Source organism: Leucopleurus acutus, assembly GCF_964270905.1.
Source record: "Leucopleurus acutus genome assembly, chromosome: 15".
In the NCBI taxonomy this organism is placed as follows: domain Eukaryota; kingdom Metazoa; phylum Chordata; class Mammalia; order Artiodactyla; family Delphinidae; genus Leucopleurus; species Leucopleurus acutus.
This window is the reverse complement of record NC_139157.1, coordinates 15468367-15491015: the sequence shown is the minus strand read 5'-3', so window position 1 is coordinate 15491015 and position 22649 is coordinate 15468367. Positions and strand designations below refer to the sequence as shown.

The 22649-nt window shown below is 44.6% G+C and overlaps 1 protein-coding gene across 1 annotated transcript in view; it reads left to right on the top strand.

Annotated features, from left to right (window-relative positions):
- Positions 1–12214: 12214 nt before the first annotated feature.
- The window catches only part of PLEKHG1 (pleckstrin homology and RhoGEF domain containing G1), a 223496-nt gene continuing 213061 nt past the window's right edge, over positions 12215–22649 (top strand). Inside the window, exon 1 of the mRNA XM_082855515.1 lies at positions 12215–12615. The gene's annotated coding sequence lies outside the window, so the exon portion shown is untranslated. The remainder of the gene's footprint in view (positions 12616–22649) is intronic.

Here is a 22649-nt window from a genome sequence, read left to right as displayed (position 1 = left end):
CAAGTAGGCTCTGAGGGAGTTTACCCATAAAACTGGCAGGACAAACTAAACTCCAGCAATCATATATAAACTCCTGTTTTCCTCTTACCACCAAGACATAATGTGGGGGTCTTTTTTTTTTTTTTTTTAAAGATCAAACGTAAACACTCCAAGGTTGAATTCTGGCAAGTTTTTCTCTTGTCCAAGTTCTTAATTTATACCAACATGCAGCATATACATCAATTTTCAGCTACTTAAGAAAAATCAAATTCTGGTTATGTAATATAATAGCATAAAGATCTGAAAGAACGTCCAAACTTGTAAAGGAGAGAACCCATTCCTCTTTTATATAGAAAATCTCCTCTGGCATTAGGAGCTAACCAGGCTCTCAATGTACAAAACTGAATGTGAGATGCCAGGGAATGAGAATAAAACACAGTTTTCGGCACAATGTCTATCTTATTTCACCTATCAACACAATGATGCCTCAAGGTATGATTTTACTCCATCATACAGGTGAGGAAGCTAAGACCAATAGAGGTTAAGTAACAATCTCATTAGGGTCACCTTGAGAAATCGTGGTAGGCAGGATTCTGAAAATGGCTCCTAAGAGTCTATGCCCTAAACCCCGAACCCTGTGAATATATATACACAGGTATATATATATATATATATATAATATAATAAGATATCACTCCCATGAGTGATATACATACACACAGGTATATATCACTCCCATGATTATGTTATATCATATAGCTCAGTTGACCTTAAAATAAGGAGATTATGCGTGGACTTGATTTAATCACATACATCCTTAAAAGCGGAGAGCTTTCTCTGCCTATTACTGGAAGAAAAAGTCAGAGAGATTAGAAGCGTAAAAGAGCTTGATGCTTAAAGATGGAGGATGGAGGAGACCACATTCGAGGACTAGAGAGATGCCTGCAGGAGATGAGAATGAACCTTAGCTGACAGCCAGCAAGGAAACTGGGACCTCAGTCCTACAACCACAAGAAATTGAATCCTGCCAAAAATCTGAATGAGTTTGGAAGTAGAGTCTCCCCAGAACCTCAGATAAGGACACAGCTAGCCAACACCTTGCATGTAGATCCTCAGCAGAGAATCCCACTGAACCATACCAGATTCTTGTCACTCTTGTCACTCATACTGTATTATTACCTTCATTCTATCATGCTCTCCAATCTTCCAAGTGCTTTCTCATTCATTATCTAACTTTCTCTTCACAACTACTCTGCAAATCAGATGGGACAGAAATAATTATCTTCACACTCTGTATGAAAAAAACAGAAGAGCAAACCAATTCTGGCTTGCCTTCAAATGCCATCTTTTCCTCGAAATTAAGAAACCGAAACTTGAAGAAATCAAGTGACATGCCTGGGGCACAAATCTCCTGGGCTCACAAGTCCTGGCCTTCACAGCACACTGACCTAGAGTTTCTTCTCCCTCAGCCATCAGACACCAATTAAGCTGCACCCGCTGCCTCCTTCCAAGCCACACCCTTCTGAGTTGAGTCCCCTCCACACTCAAGGCCTTCCAGCCAAACGGACCTTCTTCCCAGTGGCTCCCCGCTCCTGCCTCAGCAGCTTTGTACTGGCTGCAAAGGTTCTCTCTGCCTGGAACATTCTCTTTGTCTTTGTCCTTTCTCCTTTGGCATGTTAACTCCTACTCATTCTTCTGGCCCCAGCTCAAAGGACAATTTTAGGGACATCTCCCCTGAACTTCTAGAGTAGGTTATAGATGTCTCTGTATCCATCCTCATATCCTTGACTTTCCACAGTGGACAACTGATACTGATTTGGGTATTAAGTCATTGAAATGGATTCTCCTCATTATATGGCCATTCCATGAGAACTGGAATGGCATCTCTTTTGCTCCTCTGTGCCTAGCACAGTCCTGGCACATACAGAGGCTCAGCAAATACCAGATGAATTAGTGAATGCACTTATGAATTTACCTATGAATGAGAGAATGTAGCTACTCTTCAGGCAGGCAGGCCATTACATCAAGTTCCTCCAAGAGGTCAGCGAATGAGGGGACTTTAGCAATACTAGACCACATCTTTCTACCTGCACCATGTTTATGCCAAGCCCAAGAAGTGAGTGTAGGGCCTTTCCAGTAAAAATGTTACGTTCCCACCTCTTTAGGAAAAAAAAAAAAATCCTTCACCGGAAAGTACCCTTACCCGCTGAGCATTTCCTCCTTTTCATGGGCTGGTGGGGATGGTATTTCTCACCTCCTCAAGGTGACAGCTCTACTGACAGATCTGCTGAGAAAGAGCCATCCTCCCCTCCCGCAGTGACCAGCTGTAACCCAGGCACACACTGGAAGATGCTGTATAGACCATGATCCTTATGTGACTGGGTTTTTCTCTTCTCACAGCAGAATTCAGTTATAAAAACTGCCCCACAGGGCTTCCCTGGTGGCGCAGTGGTTGGGAGTCCGCCTGCCGATGCAGGGGACATGGGTTCGTGCCCCAGTCCGGGAAGATCCCACATGCCACGGAGCAGCTGGGCCTGTGAGCCATGGCTGCTGGGCCTGCGCGTCCGGAGCCTGTGCTCCGCAGCGGGAGAGGCCACAACAGTAAGAGGCCCGCGTACTGCAAAAAAAACAAAAAAAAAAATACTGCCCCACATATTTAGTCATCTACAAATAAATTGGCATTTTTATTTTATTTTCTTGACACGGGTTATTTTGGAAATTGTTTGAAAGTTTGCACTAGACTGTTCCTTTCCAGTTCTGAGAACTTCTGTCAGTCTGTGATTTACTAGCTTTGCTCTTCAGATGTAGCAGCCATGGATTCACAGCATTGTCTCATTCATTGAACAGAACTTTCCAATTCCAGAAAGTTCTATGGCCACGTGGAGAACGCCTTCTTCTATGAAGAGGGACATGGGTAATGCACTAAAGGTACTCTTAATCTAGTTTAAGCTATTTGTCCCCTATGCACCTGCCAAGTAGTTAGCCATCTAGTGAAAAATACTTCAGTAGAGAGGCTCTGACTCTAAAGAATCCATCAAAGAATCATTGTATTATATGAATAACCACCTTCAATTATATCAGTTTTGTTTGTCAAGGTTTTTTTTTAAATGTGTACATGCAAGCTTGACCATTATGAGATTAACTGTCTCACATGTCTTATCTTACCCTCGTCAATAGTCACACATTGAATACACATCCAGTAAAGGAGTTTGGTCCCTGTTTAGGGGAAGAGGATGTAGGCAGAGCATGGTTTGGACATTGTGAGTGGGGAGCTTATCCCTGGAGTGTTTAGGAAAACCCATTACAAGAAGTGGAATTAAAACTTCTCCTCGGGCTTCCCTGGTGGCGCAGTGGTTGGGAGTCTGCCTGCCGATGCGGGGGACACGGGTTCGGGCCCTGGTCTGGGAGGATCCCACATGCCGCGGAGCAACCCGTGAGCCACAACTGCTGAGCCTGCGCGCCTGGAGCTTGTGCTCTGCAACAATAGAGGCCGTGACAGTGAGAGGCCCGCGCCACGATGAAGAGTGGCCCCCGCTCGTCGCAACTAGAGAAGGCCCACACACAGAAACGAAGACCCAACACATTCAAAAATAAATAAATAAAAAAAAAAAAAAAAAAAAAAACTTCTCCTTGGAGGAAGGGCAGCACGCCTCCTCAAAGAACACAAGAAAGCACATCTCAGCCACAAACACAGAAATTCACCTGATATAATATAATATGGGGATACTACTTATTGGTAGATTTGGTTAATTGAAACATTTGGGTGGAATAATTATAATAATGATAAAAGACAAGGTGGTCAGTAGGGGCCAGATTAACAGGCCTTAAATAGTGGGCTGAGAAATTTGAACTGGATTGTAAAGTAGGGAGCCGATGAAGTGTGTTCAAGGCGTGGCCGATGTTCACGTGAGAGGTATACACTTCCTCTCCTGTGTGAGGACAGATGTTCCTTCCCTTGTCTGTGCACTGTATCAAGTTGAGAGTGGCGTCCCCTGGTTCAAGCACTTTTCTTTAACCATCCTGAGGGACCCTTTGAACACATAATACTGCGAAGTCAGCAAATACGAAATTAACATATCCACATTATGGGATAACTCATATACAGTTTTCTAAAGCACTGAATATAAGTGCATATGTAAACAACAAATGGCAAAGAGTATGCAGACAACCCAGTAAAGTGTTTGAGTCTTTCTTACTAAGAAATTTATAAAACAAATAAGACTGACATTGTAAGGCTTCACATCCACCACCTTCTTTTCAGGGAAATATGCTTGTCCCAAGCCTGTCAAGCCCTTCTTCTTTCATCTTCCTGATTTAGGATAATTTGGTGATGCTTATAGGTACCTAACTGGGCCACATTCCATGATAGTCCACGATAGGCTGATTATTTCCTTGCAATGGAGGTGAAACAGAATATAATTCAGAGATCGACTCTCCGTCGAGTTACAATTTCTCAAAGTTACGTGTGTAAGTAGAGAGACTTCCTCACTATAATCCTAAACTCAACTACATTTTTTTTCCACTTCACCCCTGTGCAAGCCTGGACAATGCTGACATTTAATTAGGCATGTTCTCCTCCAAATGAGCTCTGCAAAGCACTTGCCCCAGCTTCGAGTGACAGCGCAGAGAAGAGCTTCCTTTCTGAACAGGACCACAGCACTGGGGGGCGGCGGGGGAAAGGGGCCTGAGATGCCTCCTGGCCTGGGAAGAGCAGTGGCCAGGGGCTAGTGCGGAGAGAGAAGTGCACGTTGTAGACCACTGGGCAAGTCTCCCCACTACTCAGAAGGCTCGAGTCTTTGAGTACTCTCTGGGTCAACACTCTTAAAGTCCTTCCCGCCCACACAGCTTGGTTTTGCTTTTCACTATATGAGGGTCCTTTCTGTGTTGTTAGCTATGCAAACAGTGTCCTACTGAGATCAGGCTGGCAGCAGCACTGAGCAGAGTGCATGGAAGCCTGAAAGTGGACCTACCCTGTCGGGGAAGTACGTGATGAGGAATTGAACTAAAGCCAGAGTAAGAGGACTGGAAAGAACAGATGACAGTGCTTCGTCATGATGTATGATATTTTTAATTATAAGGTTACAGGAGATGTTTATTAATTGAATTAGCCCACATCAAGTGTGCCTTCTTTTTTTTTTTTTTTTAACTTGCTGAATACTTTTAAAAGACCCCTTCTGTTCTTGAAAGGTGAAAGGATGCATTTCCTAAAAGGAACAGGCGCTCAAAACATCTTGCTGGGAATGTGAGAGTCAACTCTCAGGAAAGTATTTGGTTGCTGGAAAGCGATCATGCAACTGGGTTCTCCATAAACAAAGTCCTTCTGTAATTACAGAAAAACTAACTTTGAAACCAGTATCCTGGGTGTGGCTGGAGTTAATCGCATTACAAAGAACTCCAGTCTACACAGGCAGTAATGTAATGTAATTTGTGGGGTTTCCATCCTCTATCATATTTCTGTCTAGATATTTGGAGGAGGGTTTGGTCTGTACCTAAGACAGTTGTCCGACTATGATGAATAAGTCAAGGGAAATTACAAAAATGAAGAAACCAGTTTTTAAAAGAGTGATTTCTAATGTAACAAATCCAGAAAAAGCATGACGTTTCTTTGGCTTCTGGTTAATTTGTTTCATCACAAAATTCCAAAGAAAAGTGGAACATCTCAGAATTCATACGCAATATGTTGATATCATGTAATCAGTTTTCGCAGAATTAAGCTGGAAAGAAAACACTAATAGGAATAAGGATTTTGACAATATAAATAAAGTTGACTTTTTGAGGGGAAGGGGGCTCAGAAATAAAAAGAAAAAGGAAAGAAGTCTAGAAAGAAGAGATCTGTACAAAGAGGCAGAAATACATATGCAATTGTGATTGTGATGGGAAGGTAGATTTCATTTCTCTTCTGACGAGAGTAGGGATACAAAAGAAACAGTTAGGAGATCTCACCAGTCTTTAATGGATGCAACACATGATTCTAAATATTCAAGGTATATTCACAGAGCAAGCATGAAAAAACTAATATACATTAAAAATATTTCATTTATTCTTAATAATTCTTAAGTTTATCCAGGATACTCCATGTTAATAGAGTCTGATTGGTAAAGGTGGTGAGTAAAATTGTTCCTAAGTTTAATAACAAAAGAATTTGGAGAAAAACGTAAGTTTGAGATATTTATTATAAATTACATATATGAGAAAAGCTCAGTTTACCATAATATTTTAGCAAATCAGAAAGTTTGAAGGTGCTAACTTGAAAGTATCTTGGGGTTAGAATGATATCATCATCAGTTCTCATTTTTTAAGGAGCTCCCAGAAATAAAATAAAATCTCAATCTTTCTCCATTCACTGCTTACTTTACCTTTGCTCCCCTGTGTCATCACACTTCCTTCAAAGACTGTGCGTTATAAACCTACTGATAACTGCTTCCTCCATTATTAAACTCTGCTTAAATTTTAGGTCTTCATACTTTCAAATATCAATGTTCCCCATAATGAATTTTCCTTTTTTTTTTGAGAATTTCATGGGATTTAATTTTGCATTTGCTTTACAGGATTGAGCTATTTAAAAGTTCATATTTTAACTTATTAACTGTTATATGAAAACCCAATTCTAGATCATTTTATTCCTGTTCCCAAACATTTTAAACAACATTTTGCAGTTGATGCAAGAACGATCTTGAAAGCTTGGTTTCATTGGAACTTTTCCTTCTAGAATTTTTGCTTGGAATAAGGTATTTTTTTATCCTTCAAGAAACAGCCTGCCACTGTTAGAAATGGAAATGAAAAAAAGAAGAGCATTCTACTGAATATCCAAAGTCTCCAAATTTGCCAGCATCTTCTAAAGAGTTGTTACAGAGACCTCAGTGATGGCCCTGGATAATTATTTTTTTGCGGTACGCGGGCCTCTCACTGTTGTGACCTCTCCCGTTGCGGAGCACAGGCTCCGGACGCGCAGGCTCAGCGGCCACGGCTCACGGGCCCAGCCGCTCCGCGGCATGTGGGATCCTCCCGGACCGGGGCACGAACCCGTGTCCCCTGCATCGGCAGGCGGACTCTCAACCACTGCGCCACCAGGGAAGCCTTGGATAATTATTTTTAAGATGATGCTGGGTCTGAAAGAGAACTGCCAATTTACAGTCTCAAAGACCATTTTTTGGGGCATTAATGAATAAGAATAATTATGGCGTTTCCCCCTTTTCCGCTGATGATTTTGTTCTCTAAAAGTAGTTCCGCTTTTCTTCCTTTCTACAGCATATACGTTCAGATCTTGACATTCAGATCTTTTCTCACAGGTAGTAAGGTTAAGTCTGAAGTTGTACGGAAGAAAGGAAAAATAGATAATCACTAAACTCCATTTGAAGGTAGCAACACACAAGGGTATGGGCTTCAGTGGGCTAAAAATCTCTCCCCTCCTAATTTGTGTTAGCTCATGTACTAACTGAGCCTCAGATGTGCTCTTCCTTCAATCCACACACTCCAACTGGCAAATAAGTTCTAAACAACCTGCCTGGTTGAGTGAGAGGAGGGATGGGACCCAGGAATCCCTGGGACCAGCATCAACACAACAGGCGCCAATCACTGGTCCTTTGCTCTGCCTCTGCCCAATATTCTAGAGTCCCTGTGTTTCCAGTGGGCTTTAATGAAACATCATGCACAGTAAAACCTTAATCTTACTATATTTTATGTCTTCCTAGCCTGGTCCCTGAAAGAGCTTAAATTTGAGATGTCCAGGCTAAAGGGACTCCTCCCCATGCACTTCAGGAGATGCTGTTGGTATTTAGGATGGGACAAAACTTTGTGGTGCGGGACTCTGCCAGATGGCAGAAAGTTTAGCCACCCTGGCAGCTAACCACCAGTAGACTCCCCCTTCCATTGGGACAACCAAACACTGCCACCCCCCTCCATTTCCAAAGGACTCTTCCTGAGGGGAACTTCTAAACATAGTTGTTTTGAGAAATAAAGTTGGAAGTAACTCCTCCCTTTAACACATCTGACAGAGAAAAAGGCTCAAAAAATACATCAAATTACAAGAGCTTCCAAATGTGTACTCTATGATGAACTTGAAAATAAAGCTACTTCTGAAGCAGAAGCATAAATTGTCCAGTGGTGCTTTATTTTGGTATAATACCGCTGAGAATGGTGGTACCACAGAGATATTCAGGCCATCTGCATACAATAATATTGGCTTTGGTTAATTTTTTCCTGCAGATATCAATATTTATAAAGCATGTATACATACATCTTACTTTACTATATTGATCAAAATTGAGAACGTTTAGGCAATTGAAGGAATAGATAAAATTAGGATGGTGGCCGTGAGCTAGTTACAGTTCTTATTTTCACAGGTTTCTGTTATCCTGGCACATTTCTGTCGTGCCTTTTGCATTTCTTGGTGCTTCTTTGCTGTCTTCTTGCTCTGGCTGATATCTGAGGACCTCCTCCTCTACCGGGGCCTCTTTAGCAGCAGGTGATAATGCTTTTGAAGGAATCGGATGCCCTCACTATACTAGCCCGATAATGGGTGGGATAACCCTTCACTGTATTTACTATCCTTGATAGATAATGAACTTACACTTGCCTCCTGGACACCAGGTCCTAAGCCACTAGGCACTAGTAAAGGGAAATTTAGGTGCTCTGTTGTAAGCCAGCAATGCAGATATTCTGAAGTATCAGGATTTCTGGTGAATTCTTCCACCTACTTTTTTTTTTTTTCAAGATTTTTTGACGTGGACCATTTTTAAAGTCTTTATTGAATTTATTACAACATTGCTCCTGTTTTATGTTTTGGTTTTTTGGCCATGAGGCATGTGGCATCTTAGCTCCCCGACCAGGGATTGAACTCGCACCCCCTGCACTGGAAGGCGAAGTCTTAACCACTGGACCGCCAGGGAAGTCCATCCTCCACCTACTTTGAAGCCCAACTTAGCTAGTCATTAATAACTAGGGACCTTTATTATTTTACCTTTCACTCTTTAGGGTAAGCACAACTTCTTGATTTTTAAATCTTCTAGCTGATAGAGGCTTGAGAGACAGGAATACCAGCACCAGCATCGACTCTGATCTCCACTCCTGACTGAAGAGAATTTGAAGCCACAATGCATTTGCCTACATTCTTGGTTTTCTGCCTTCCCTACATGAGACTCTGCCATAAGTCCCTTCTCTTACCCCAAATGCTTTGACATGGTCAGAATGTTCTAGATCTTTTTCAAACCAAATTTGAAATAGAAATAGCTTAGAAAGTTAAAAAGGATAAATGCCACCTGTGTTTTTCCTGAGGTGCTCCTATAATCTAGTGGACAGGATTATTTCTGATCTTGGGTGATCATGAATTGAGTGCAGCCATCATCAGCACCATAAACGTTATCACCCAAAGTCATAAAATGAAAGCGAGGCATGATCCAGCCTTTTAACTCTGTAAGCTTTGCAAACATTAACTCCTACATGTGCATGGATCAGTGACCCTGAAATGTGATTCCATACGAGACTGTGTCTCGTCGCACTGCCTTTCGCTAGAAATAGCTGAGTTAGTGGGACACATGGAGAATGCACAGCCCCGTGTCTGAAGCCCACTCTGCCACATAGAGTGTGTGGCTTTGAGCAAGTCACTGAAACTTCCTGAATGTCTGTGACCTTGTATGTAATTTAGGGGTTATAGGTTTGTATGAGGGATGATTGAGAAACCATAAGAGATACTCAATAATCTCAAAAAGCAAAAACATTTCTTCTAGATCTGATCTATTCAGGAAAGAAAAGGGTATGATTTGAGGGATCTACTAGGTCTAGGTTGGTTGCCTTTAGATCTTTCGTGCCCCTTTTCCTGCTCAGTATCACTAGATTGCAGGGTGGCCGCGGGGATGTCCCTGTAAGCAGAGTATTCCAAGTTCTCTGTCAGCTGGCTTCATCCAGTGCAAGGTACTGGACTGGAGGGTGAAGGAAGGGAGGAAACAGGTATTTCTCCCCCTCCCTGCCAGTGTCTAAGACGGTGGCTATTTCACTGGGCAGATACTTCCCATCTGTAACACACCCCTCTCCCCGCCCTTTCTGCCAGGGGTGGCTTTCCACTATTGTTTCCACTTTCCACTATTGTTAATTTCTGGACTGCCTCACTGTCTCCAGTTGGATTCTTGGTTCTCCCATCACTTGTGGAGACAATTCCCTGCATTAAAGTCTCTTTTTTATAGGTACTTTAAGTGGTTTGTTTCCCTTCTTTGACTTTGACTGATATTAATAATAGCATCAGGAAGACCTTTCACCAAAAAAATTTTCCCAATACTGGATGCATCTTTAGAAAGTCATTCCATTGGATTCCATTGGATTATTTTCCACAAAGGGGGAGAGTAGCATATTACAATAGGGACTGCTGCGTGATAGCATTTACAACTCATGTTGTCATTTCATCCATCCACCCACTGAACATTTTATATCTATTATGAGTTAAGAATTGACCTAAGCCCAGGACACACACGATAAACTAGATACATGGTGTGTCAGACCAGGTGATTTCAAGGTCACTCTCTAATGACATGAAGGGCAGAATGTGCTTATTTGGGAATCAGGAGTAATAATGCGGGTTAGGTACCTAATGCTATGCTTGGCACACAGCATCAACAAAAGAGATTTCACACTCCTGTTTCCAGGAGCCGCCTCCCACCTCATCCATACACTGAGGTGAAATGAAGTGAGCTGGACAGGAAACATAATAACCATTAGGTAGATAAAGAACCAAAGTTCAGAATTGTTATCTGCAGCTAGTAAGTGTCAGAGTCTGCAGCTGATGGTCACACCACTTCACTAATTGCTTTACTCTAAGTCATCTGTGCTAAGAAATGTGTGACTCTGTGGGGCTGGGGAGTGGGGAAGCAGAGAGCACATTTTGCAGGGAACCAGGAAACCCTGCTTCTCCTCCCTTCCTCTCCAAGTGGTCCCCAAACCCCATCTGTCAGACACTAACACATCAGTTAGGCTCTTTGAAACTAAGGTCCTTGAATCTAAGTGTCAAATGAGGGCCAGCACCTAGCTCACAGTATTGATAGAGACCATGAATGTGGTACATGCTGTACGGTGATGGGCACCTGCTCACTTCATGGAAGGTAACAACATCAAGAGATGGCGTGACAGGCACGGTTTTGTGTGAGCTCTGGGTACTGGAAAGGGTCTGATTCAGCCTCCTGAGTCTGCAGGTACTGTCTGTGAAAAGAAACTAGCCCCTGTCCTGCCGACCTCACAAGGGTGTTGCAAGATCAACGGAAACCATGCTTTGAAGATGGCAAAAATCTGTTTGAGTTGCGTTGCAAATCTTCCATGGTAAATGTACCCCGAGCATAACCCAGTCTCATAGCTTTAGGTAATGCAAGTCAGTTGTGGAGACAAAATAAATTGTAAAACAGAATACAAACTGCACGTTGTAGGGAGAGAATTACGACATTGTGTGGTCCTACTGCTCAAAACCTTATTTTATTTCATATCTTTATAATAATTTTCATAACCGTATTCATGCATCAGAGCAGATAAAAGGGGGAAATCAACAACAATAATAGCTAACATTTACCCAGCAAGTGTGCCAGGAACCTTCTAAGCCTTTTCTGGGCATTATCTTATTTACCTCACAAGAAGCAACTCTGTGAGGTAGCGCTGTCATCATTATCCCCATTTTACAGATGAGGAAACTGAGGCACAGAGAGGTTAAATAATTCTCTCAAGACCACACAGCTCGTCACTGCTGAAGCTGAAGAGCTGTGAGCAAGTCATGTAAGAGTGCATTCTTAAGAACTACAGAACCTCATGGAGTCAATAGGCAAACGCATACGGCTGCCTTTGAAGGGAGGTAAGTGCTGAGAAATCACTTTGCGTGCCTTTGACGTTCATCTTAGGCACCTTCGACTCAGGTCATCATCTCACTGCACACACAGCTGGTGCCTTTAAACACGTATCTGGCTATTTCAAAGACCAGTCTTCTTTGCCTCCTTTTCCACTTTTACTTTCTCTAAGCAAAGGTTAGTTGGTACATTAACTGAGGTCATTAGGGTAATGACGCCTGAAAAACAGTGAGCTTCCTCCCTCTTTGTACATATTATTACCACAGAGCTTCTGTGTTACTACTAAAATGTCGAATTAATCATTCGGGGTATTATTTCTACAAAATTATATGGGAAACTATCACGTCTAAGAGAAAGCTAAACCTGAGGGTCCCGGAACATGAAGAAAAGTCATGTGTCTACGAAAACAGTAGCAGGGATTTTTTTGTGTGTGTGTAATTTTTTTTCCCCCCCGGGGGCTGTAATTTGACTGCTCTCTTTGGCAACGCTCCAGAGACAAGTCCAAGTGCTTAATCTCTTTCTCCTTCTCTCTCGCCCTCCACCTCCCCACCGTTCTCGCCCGGGCAGAGGGGAGGAGGCACCGCAGATCCGCTCTCGCGGCGGCGGGGCCCGCATCCCTGCGCCGGGAGGGGCGGGTCGGGGCGCGGCCGCCGAGCGGGGAGCGCGGCCGAGCGGCGGGGCCGAGCCCGAGGAAGAGGAAGTCCGAGCCGGAGCGGCGGTGCAGGGCGCTCGGCGGGCGCCGGAGCCGGCGCAGCGCAGCGCAGCCGCACCTTCCCGGGCCGACGTGCGAGGGCGGCCCGCGCCGGGAGCCGCCTCTACCCGGGTAAGCGCCCGCTTCGCTGGACACCGGCTCCTTTTCCAGGGACGGGACCGCTCGGCCGGGAACCCCGGGGAAGGGGAAGGGGCCCGGGGCACCCTCGGCCCGGCGCCCCAGATCCGCAGGTGGAGGCGAGCGGAGCGCGGTACCGGGTTCCTGTCCCCCGCGCCCATCCTCGCGGGTGGGGGCCGGCGGGGTCGGGGGAGCGCCCCGCCGCCGGGACCTGGGCCCGCCCCTGCCCGCCGCCGTCCTGAGGGGGCGACCCGCCGCCGCCGCCGCCGCCGCCGCCCGGCTCCGGGCTCCGCGTCCCCGAGCCCCGGTCCCTGAGTCCCTGGCTCTCCCGTCCCTCCACCGGCTGCTGCGGCGGAAAAGGGGCTCCTTAGTGCGCGCAGGAGCGTTACCAACCCAACCCTCACAGCCCAAACGGCACAGTCGGAAAACGGGACCCGAGCGCCCGCCGCTCTCGGTCAGCTCCCCACCACCGGGCCCGGGCGCCTGGGCCCCCAGGAGCGGCGAACCGCGGTGGGAGTCGGAGGCCGGGGCTCTGTGGCGCGTTTGGCTGGCAGGATCTCTGCCTTTGTACATCTAGCCTTGGTGTCCCAGCTCTGCAAATACGTCCCCTCGGGGGGGGGGGGCGGGGGTGCGGTGTCGAAAGCCGGTGTCCCGTCCATCACGGGGTCGATGTAACACCTGGTCCACGGGGACTCTGCCGACCTTCCTGGCCTCGGAGGACAGCCAGGGTCTGCGGTGATGCCCACAGCACCTCCCCTCCCCCCACCCCCCACCCGCGCTTTGTGTCCTCTGGTGAGACTTTGGTTCTTAAATCAGAAGCCTAGGAAGGTTCTAATCGGGAAAAGTCGTTAAGCTGTGGCATTTCATTCTGTTCCTGGGAAACAATGAGGTGGATGACTTTTTAAACGCTCTGGTGGAGTCTTGTTTGTAGAGCCGGTATTTCATTAAGTTCTGGTCCTTAACCCTCCCTTTGTACCACCCTCAGGTGGCCAAGGCTACTGCACATAGTTTTGAAATTGTAGAGGGTGAGTCCGGGGGAAGGCTGTTTGCAGCAGGCATCGCGGAAGACAAGGTCGATCGCAGAGAGAGAGTTGGTTTGGGGGTTTTCCGACGACTGGGTACAGAACTTCCTTGTGTTTTCGTATTTAAACCAGGAGACCAGCATGTTGACTCTGGGTCAGATTCGTCTTCGAACAGAATTCCAGGCCTAGAGAGATCATGTAATGCTATAAACAGAGTTATCAAGTGTTAAAATCAGCGTCTCCGGGCCGCTCCGTTTCTGTATACTTTTAAAGAATTTATGGACTTTGGATTTTGATTAAACGCTATTAAAACATTTCCAGGCTTATCGTGTCTGGGAATAAGAAACTCCATTCTAATTTCATGTTTGCCAAGTCAGAGCTGAGCAAGCGGTCCTCCTCTGGTGGCCTTGGCTTCTTCCTTGTGCAGTGATGGAGGAACCAGGGAGTTTCTAAAGCTTCAGGCTCGCTCCTCACCGCACCACTCCCACCCCGTAGTGCTTGTTTGGTCCACTGTATTTAAGATTTAGATACAAAAGTGATGGTTTGATATTATGGTCCTTTACCATCTTTGAGTCTGACTTCCCAATTCCTCACTTTGCTTTTGGTCCTGTTTGAAACCTGGTGTCTAAGCCACCAACGCCCCCGAAGAAACGTTTTCCCCAGAGTTCTCCTTCCTCATTGGCGTCATCCTCATAAGGTCATCAACAGCTGTCACTGCATGACCTTCCTTTTCCCTGGTATAGCTCTCCCTGAAGCTTTCCACTGAAGGGCAAGGCGCAGTGAGAAACGGTTACCTGGCAGTCAGACCCATGCCTGAATCCTGCTTCCCTTGATGGTTTTTTTCCTGCTCATCTCCATCCTCACCATGGGCACCAGCTTCCTTCTGTGACTTTAACATGGACGATGTTACCAAATACAAGCTTAAATATTTCCCTGGGAGACTCAGTCTGTGCTTCAAAAAGATTAAATGATCATTTTTTAACAAATGGATAGGAAGTGGCCAAGTAAGTGTTCAGAAGAAAGAATAACCAGTGCTGTCTTGTTCTCCTCCTTTTTGAGGCTATGATTTTTTAAGTGATTTAATGGTTTGTAGTCTGACACATAAACACAGGAAATGCTTGAGTAGCACTAAATCTTTTGAGCCCTTAGTAAACTATAAAGCAATTCCTGAATCTATGCTCTGATTTTTAAAGGCTGCAATCCACTTTGTACGGATTTCTCTTCCCTCCCCCTTTGCGGGTAGTTGGTCTTTCGAACAGCTGCCATCTGTGAATCCTCATGCAGGTGAGATTATATCCATGGAACAGTAAAGCTAGATGCATCTTGGATGAGCCAGCCAAGCCCGTACATCTTAAAGATGTGTGAAAGCTCTAGTGGTTAAGAACAAGTGCTCTGGAACTAGCTGACCTGTGTATGAAGTTTGCCTCTGCAGCTCAACAGCAGTGCGACCTTGACCCCTCTAAGGAAGTTATTTAGACATGGATTATTTTATAATGGAGAAAATGTAGCAGTCATAGTTGATCATTCTCTCCGGATTATCTCACCTTTGCTCATTCCTTCCTCTGTAAATTTAGGAAGTAGTGACCCTTCCCTCTTGAACGGTGCTGAGCATTGATGATTATTAACAAATTAATCTGCAGTAAGTGGTGGGTGCACTGTGTGCTTCCAAGATGATTACTGTTGATAAACCAAGTCCCAGGAGTGGGTGATTTTGTTGGCAGTTGCGCAGCTCTCAACGGGCAAAGCTGTGGTTTAACCCAGGTTCACTTCTCTTACTCCTGAACTTCACTACCTAGAAATGGTGGTGGCATGGGGACATATTTTAAATTAAATGTAATGGTTCACTCTTTAAGAAAAAAATCTCTTGCCTCTTTTGACTTAAAAAAGAACATAGTTTCCAAAGCAAAATGTTCATGTGCTCAAGCAGGGATGGGAATAGAAACATCTTCTAGACAAAGACCCTAAGCAGCCTAGTGCTTGTGTTTGGCAGGCATCTCAAATATTAACGTTTCATGACAGCCTGCATCAATCTTGCTTTATAAAATGAAGAGCTGACCCCAAGCCAGTTGGGCGTTCAGAGCCATGGGCGTCTGTGCCGAGGAGAACTTACTAACTGCAGGGCCCGCTTTCAAGTAATCAAGAGATGGCTACATGCTCTGCTGCTTATTGCTCACGCTGATGAAAAGCAACAGATGCTTTAGCAGAGATGATAGAAATATAGGCTGGACATGCTAGTGAGGGGGCCTGGGTTTGCTGTTAAAGTAACTAGGCCGCAGGTCATCCAGATGCTGCAGAACAACTTCACGGATGCTTGGGTGACCCCCGTCCCAGTGACTAGAAGTTGCCTGTAGTTCTAGCGTAGTTTTCATGTTCGAGTCATGTCTCAGTATATTTCCAATCTCTATACACAAAGTTACCCAGAAATGTTTCTCTGCTGAGCTACAAGCCATGTACAAATCTCTAAACCTAAACATCTCCTTTTGGTAAATATTGAATTACTGTTTGATGGAAAGCAAAAGTAGGCTGCATTCATGGATCCGAACAATCCCTAACCCTCCTCTTCTTTCCCCCTTCCCATCCTGGAGGAGGAATCCTGGAGGAAGGGCAACTTCAAGAGTGTTCATGTTAGGCTATGTTTTTAAAAGATTCCAGCTACGCCCCCCCTTGATGTACTAAACTGATGTCTTTAATTAAGAAAGCTCTTCGGGTAAGCTTTAATGACCAGGGTGCTGTTGAGCCTACAGAAGCCACTTATCAGCAGCATTAAGAAGATCAAACCATTGCAGCATTTGGCCAAAAGCTAGTAAGCCTTCAAGTGTGAGCAGGACATCTTTTAAAAAGATCAAAGACAAAGCTGAAACGTGTGTGAGTGTAATAATCGCTGAAACTTTAGAATTTTCATAAAAGGAATCAATAAATCTAATGTTTGAAGTGGCAAATAGATCTTACCATTGTCCACTCCGTGTCCAGTGCCATTAAGCACTGACTTAAATGCCCTGACTCTGAACAGAAATGGAGGAGGACGATGAGAAGTTCTAGATCAGGGGGTGGTGAACCTTTTCCTGTAAAGAGCCAGATGGAAGTATTTTAGGCTTTGTGGGCCATGTACATACCTGTCGTATATTCTTTGATTTGTAGAAGGGGGGATTGGTTGTTTACATAAACCCTTTAAAAATGTAAAGACCGGGGCTTCCCTGGTGGCGCAGTGGTTGAGAGTCCGCCTGCCGATGTAGGGGACACGGGTTCGTGCCCCGGTCCGGGAGGATCCCCTGGGCCCGTGAGCCATGGCCGCTGAGCCTGCACGTCCGGAGCCTGTGCTCCGCAACGGGAGAGGCCACAGCAGTGAGAGGCCCGTGTACCGCAAAAAAAAAAAAAAAAAAAAAAAAAAAAAAAAAAAAAGTAAAAACCGATCTTTGCTTGAAAGCCATACAAAACAGTCTTTTCACTGGAAATCTAAATAAATGTTAGTAAACCAAAAAAAGAAAAAAACATGGCAGCCATAGTTTGCCAACTGTGTCCTAAATGAAATATTGTCTGTGATATCCTTTAGTATTTTTGTGGAGCCCCCAGATGATAAATTTCATAGGCTCTATCTAAGCTGACTCGCTATAGACTGACTTATAATCAAATCTCCTGTGTTACTGTTTTTTCCAGTGACTCTTCTTTATTTTCTCTTTACACTGGGCTTAGAGGTCTCTGTTAGACATAGCGATCAGTTGACATAGGACTGACAGCACCAAATTTCAACACTCATCCTTGAGTGAGATGCAGGACAGGGAGAGAAGCTCAGCTGGGATGGAATAAAGTCCACACTGAAACGGGTCATTGACGAAGATCATCGATCATATGAAATGAAGTTCAAACACCCCAGGATGGTACCCAAGACCTTCATGCTCGCTTTTCTCCTAGCACCTTCCCAGGTATACTCTATGTCTCTCTCACTCAGGATAACTCACAGAGCCCTATATGGGCTGTGCTGTCTCTCACCAATGCTGGGATCCGTCCACACAAAGTTTAAATATACATCTCTTTCGTGGAGCCTCTCCTGATCTTATTGGGAAGAAATATGGGCCCCTGCAGCTCCATATTAACGCAGGACCTTACACGTGAAGCATGTAGAAGGACAGAGAAGTGTGGTGATCCCCAGTGGACAAATATTACCTTTCAAGTTTGGGGGAACAGTCTTATTCTTCTCTGTAGCTTCAGAGATCCTACCTCACCTCTTTGGGCCACTCGCAGAATCAGCCCCATTTCCAGGCTTTGCATGTGATACACAGTAGAGCATGGCACCGATGTGTCTGGATTTGAAGTCAGGCTGAGCTGACATCTAGACTGGGCTTCTCCACTTTACCTGCTGCCCCATCTTTAAAGTCAGTAATGAGAATGACCTCTCAATTGCTAGGAATAAATGAGATTATTTTTCTCTGACGAGCATTTAGTTCAGGGTCTGACGTGTAGTGATTGCTCAATAAATGGCAACTTTTGTTCATTCCAGGGTCATCTATTGAGAACCTACTATCCCTGGAATGGTGCCTGACGCTGCTCTAGGAATAGCAGTGAATACAAGAGCCACGGTCTCCATAGTGATACGATCAGCAAGCGGAGAGAATCAGGGTAGGGGATGGGCCACCGTAGACTGGTGCTCCAGGAAGCCTGTCAGAGAAGGCAAGGTTTGAACTGCAACTTTAATCAGATTGATGAGTCCCTGTTTCATCAAATCTAAGATGCTTTTGAAACACACCCTTTTTTAATGTACCATTAAGAGAGAAGAAATGCTGTCAATAAAATTGACACAGTCTCCTGTAAGATGCATCCCTAGGCTGTGAAAAATGTGCATCTTAGCAGCAATGAAATGCATTAATATTGGTGCTCAATAAACATCCATTGAATAAGTTAGTGTTACGCCATGGTTGCGTCCGAGGTTCAGCTCCGATGGTTTACGTTGTAACTGAGTTCGTCTCTTCTGTTCCTTAGGTCTGAAAGATTGACTTGGAACTAGCAAAGGGTACAATATAGTAAAGTAAAGTATTGTGAGACATTTGTGATCCAACGTGCTTTAAAAATAGTTTAAGACATTGGCTTTGGTCATCTCAATGGGCAAAGTGTCTTGGTGACTCCTGTTGAAGTGAAATTGGCCTGGACGTAACTTGGGTAGGAGTGAAGTTGAGCAGCTCTTGCAGCTGGTAATTCCTTCTGGCAGCTGTCCGTGGAGATGTGTGAATCTTTAATGCACAGAAAGGCCTTCCTCAGGGCAATGAAGGCATTAGCTGGAGCTGACTTCCTTCTGTTTCCCAGATTTAACGTGACATAAATACTCCTCTTCTCCTCTGTATCCCAAGGGGCTGATCATTCCTCTAACCAGCAGGTCCTCTGTGATAATGAAATGAAGGCGGCTCCGGCTCCCCTTAGAGCCACCCCCCGCCCTCCTCTGGCAAGTCTCTGGGTTTTCACAGTCCAAGCAGTGTTCTCCTCTCTCTCCCTGCCCTCCTCCTTGCTTAGAGAGTAAAACACTGCTTAAATCTTTGCTTTCTGACCACCCTCTAAACTCTCTCCCTCGTCAAGATCTTTTTCTGAACCCAGTTGGGAGCCTGCTCCAACTCTCCCCTTCTGTCCAAGATCTCAGCTTCTGGATGGATGACTCAACGGGGGCTTTGACAATACTTAGCTCTTTCTAGCTGTCATAAAGTGCACTTTCATGCTGTTTTGATTTTAATTTCAACATGTCACTCAAGTCCCGCACACACGTCGGCACGCCTGCCCTCCACACATGGTGAGCGTGCCTTTCCTTCGGCCCGCCCGGAGTCTGTTCTTGTGGGACCCTTTCAGCAACTCCCACCCTCTCCCAGCAAACTTCCCTGCCCGCACCCTGTCTGGCTCGGAAGGGTCTGTCAGCACTAGGCCACGGAGAAAGCGAATGCAGACCTTGCTCCCTTCCAGGCACAACCTTCCTCCACCTTCTCCTGTGACGGAAGCCCTCATGCTATAGGGGGTCTTTCGAACCCTTGCCAACTCTAGCTGAAATATGAGTCTTTGGAAACAAGTAGATGCAACGGAAAGGCCATTTGCAGTCCAGGGATGCATATTAACCACGGTCCGGCCTCAAGATGATTTAGGCTGTCTCCGACCTGTGGCTGGAATGCTTGTCAGGGTGGAAGGGGTGTGTGAAGATGCCAGGCCACAAGGAAGGAGTGGGGACCGTCGCAGAGTTCAGCTTCCCATGGTCGTATGATTACAGGCAGTCCTCAAACACTAACATCTGTGCTTCTCTGATGTGCTGGGAGAGAGGAAAAAACTGTAATCTGGGGCATAAATATACGATCCTGTGTTTATTCCCTTTAACCATGCAAACCTGTTATTAGTTTAAGCATCTATGTTGTGCTTAAATATTACAGCTGCTTCAAAGGAGGATACGGTAGCTGGTCTGAGACAGCTTACCATTTAAGTACTCAGTTGTCTCACACTTTTAAAATTTGAATCAACTAAACATATGAATTATGAAGCATAAGAGTCAAAATCAGGGAGATCGGATCACGGAGTGGGGTATGCAGAGCAGAAGCCTATTCGAGGAGATGTAGACTTTAAAAGTGATGTTTATAAAGAGAAAACGCTTTGGGAGTTCGGGAGTGCCATGTACGCACTACTATATTTAAAATATATAACCAACTAGGACCTACTGTATAGCACAGGGAACGCTGCTCAATATTCTGTGATAACCTAAATGGGAGAAGAATTTGTACAAGAATAGATACATGCGTATGGATAACTGAATCATTTTGCTGTATACCTGAAACGAACACAACATTGTAAATCAAACTATACTCCAATATAAAATAAAAATTAAAAACAAAACAAAAAAGAAAACCCTTCCTTTACCTCGTGCCCTTCACACCTTAGATCAGAGTTTTTAGAGAATTTCTTGCTAAGGACTAATGAGGGTGAGGCTAGAAGGGTGCTGAGATGGGCAAGGAACAGGCAGAGAATGGGCGCCCAGATGGGCTGAGGAGCGTTGGCTGTGTCTAGGAAAAGTGCTTTGGGAAATATTTGTAAGCTTATGGAATATAGTTATGGAGCAAAATCTTGGTGGTCTCGGCTTTTTTCCACTTTTCTTCAGTGTCTCTGTGAGATAAATGCTTATTTTCCCCTCTCTCCTTTAACAGTCGTTTAGATTAAACGCTAAGGAATTGCCATTTAGTCACAATACTTGATGATATTTGATCTTGACACTAAAATGGCAAGGAAAGCAATGTGAAGATAATGTTTCTGAGGCATGTGGACCCCTGTGGCCCATAGGTATACCAATCACAAGGAAGCATTACCTCGAGCAGGTTGGAATCCAGAGGATTTCCCGGAAGTGTCATTATCAAGAAGCACGCTTTCTTTCTTCTTTCTTTCCCTTTAGAACTTATCCTGATAGAAAGCAAATGCTATGAAGTTCTAAAAATCGAGTTGTGATGAGCACTGTAGTAGCCACACCTTTCAAACTCCAGAATCCCCCTGAAAAGCAAGGAGAGGTCTGTTTCACTTTGTGATCTGCCACACCAAGATGCAGTACTATCTAATCTAATCCTATAGTTCAGGAAATTTCCAAACCGGAAGTTAACGGGTGTTTGTTGAAAGCACCTTTCTGTATTAGCTAAAGGCATAATAGCTAGCAATAAGTATTCTAAAAAACCCCTTGGCTTCGGGTTACTAATATGAGCAGAAAACATACTTTGCAAATGTTCGGAAACGACATACCATGCTCTTAAAAGAGAAAATTCTTACTTGCTACTTCAGTATGCATGAGATATAGCAATCAAACCTAATACTTTCTTGCTTTCTTTCCTTACTCATTGTAATGCTAGTTCAAGCACTGTTTCTGTGACATTAATTATGGGAAAAATGGTGTGCATGGGAGAGATAAGTTTGTTTTTCTAAGGTCTGAATAATCAGAGTTGAAATGTGGGAATAGTCTGGAATTAGGCAGCCTATATATGTCATTTGGACATTATTTGAAAACGCCTGCTAACCTGGGGGTAAGACTATATAATAAAGATACTGTGAGGCTTAAATGCATAATGTCTATATGGCACCCAGTACATAATAAGCCCTTGATAAATAGTGGCTCTCTTACTATGTTTACTGGGTGTCACACTTAAGTTTTATTCCCTGCTACTAGACGTCTGGAACAATAAACCAACATGAAAATAGCTGAGAAAAAACATCTCAGTGGTGGAAGAACAGCCTTTCTCCTGAGGCAAAAGTAAGAGAGAGCGAAGAGGAGCACTGTTGCGTTGGTTTTTACCGCAGTAGAGACAGACTGTACATTACACTTGGGAATTCAGATTAGAATTCGTGTATTCAACAAAGATAATTTCCCGAATTCTGCGGACACAGTGATGAACAAAACAGACCAAATCTGGAGTGAAGGGGGAAAATCCGTGCGATGAGTGCTTTAAAGAAAAGAAAAGAGGGAAATGGGTTGGGGCCGGGAGTGGCCTGTTATTTGCCTGGGTGGTCAGAAAGGCCTGTCTGAGCTGGTTACATCATCGAGCCAAGATCTGTATAATAAGAAGTGACCTTAAGAAGATGCGAGGGAAGAACATTCTTGGCAGAGAGAAGAAAAATACGTATGGAGGCCCTAAGAGAGACAAAAGCTCCATGAGTTCCAGGAAAAGAAAAGCAGGCTGTGAGTGAACAAGGGGGGCAGAAGAAAGCGTGAGGCGAAGGTGGAGAGGGAGGTGGGGCCTGAATCTCGTAGGTCTTTATAATGTTGAAGATCTTTACCGTGGCTTAAAAGAGAAATAGCGTATGATACCTGGATGGTATCGCGTACACGAGGAATCTAAAAGCAGTGGTACAAATGAACTTATTTACAAAGCAGGAACAGACTCACAAGACTTAGAGAATGAATTTATGGTTACCAGGGTGGGGCGGGGGAAGGGATAGTTAGGGAGTTTGGGATTGACAAGTACACCCTGCTGTATTTAAAACGGATAACCAGCAAGGACCTACTGCATAGCACAG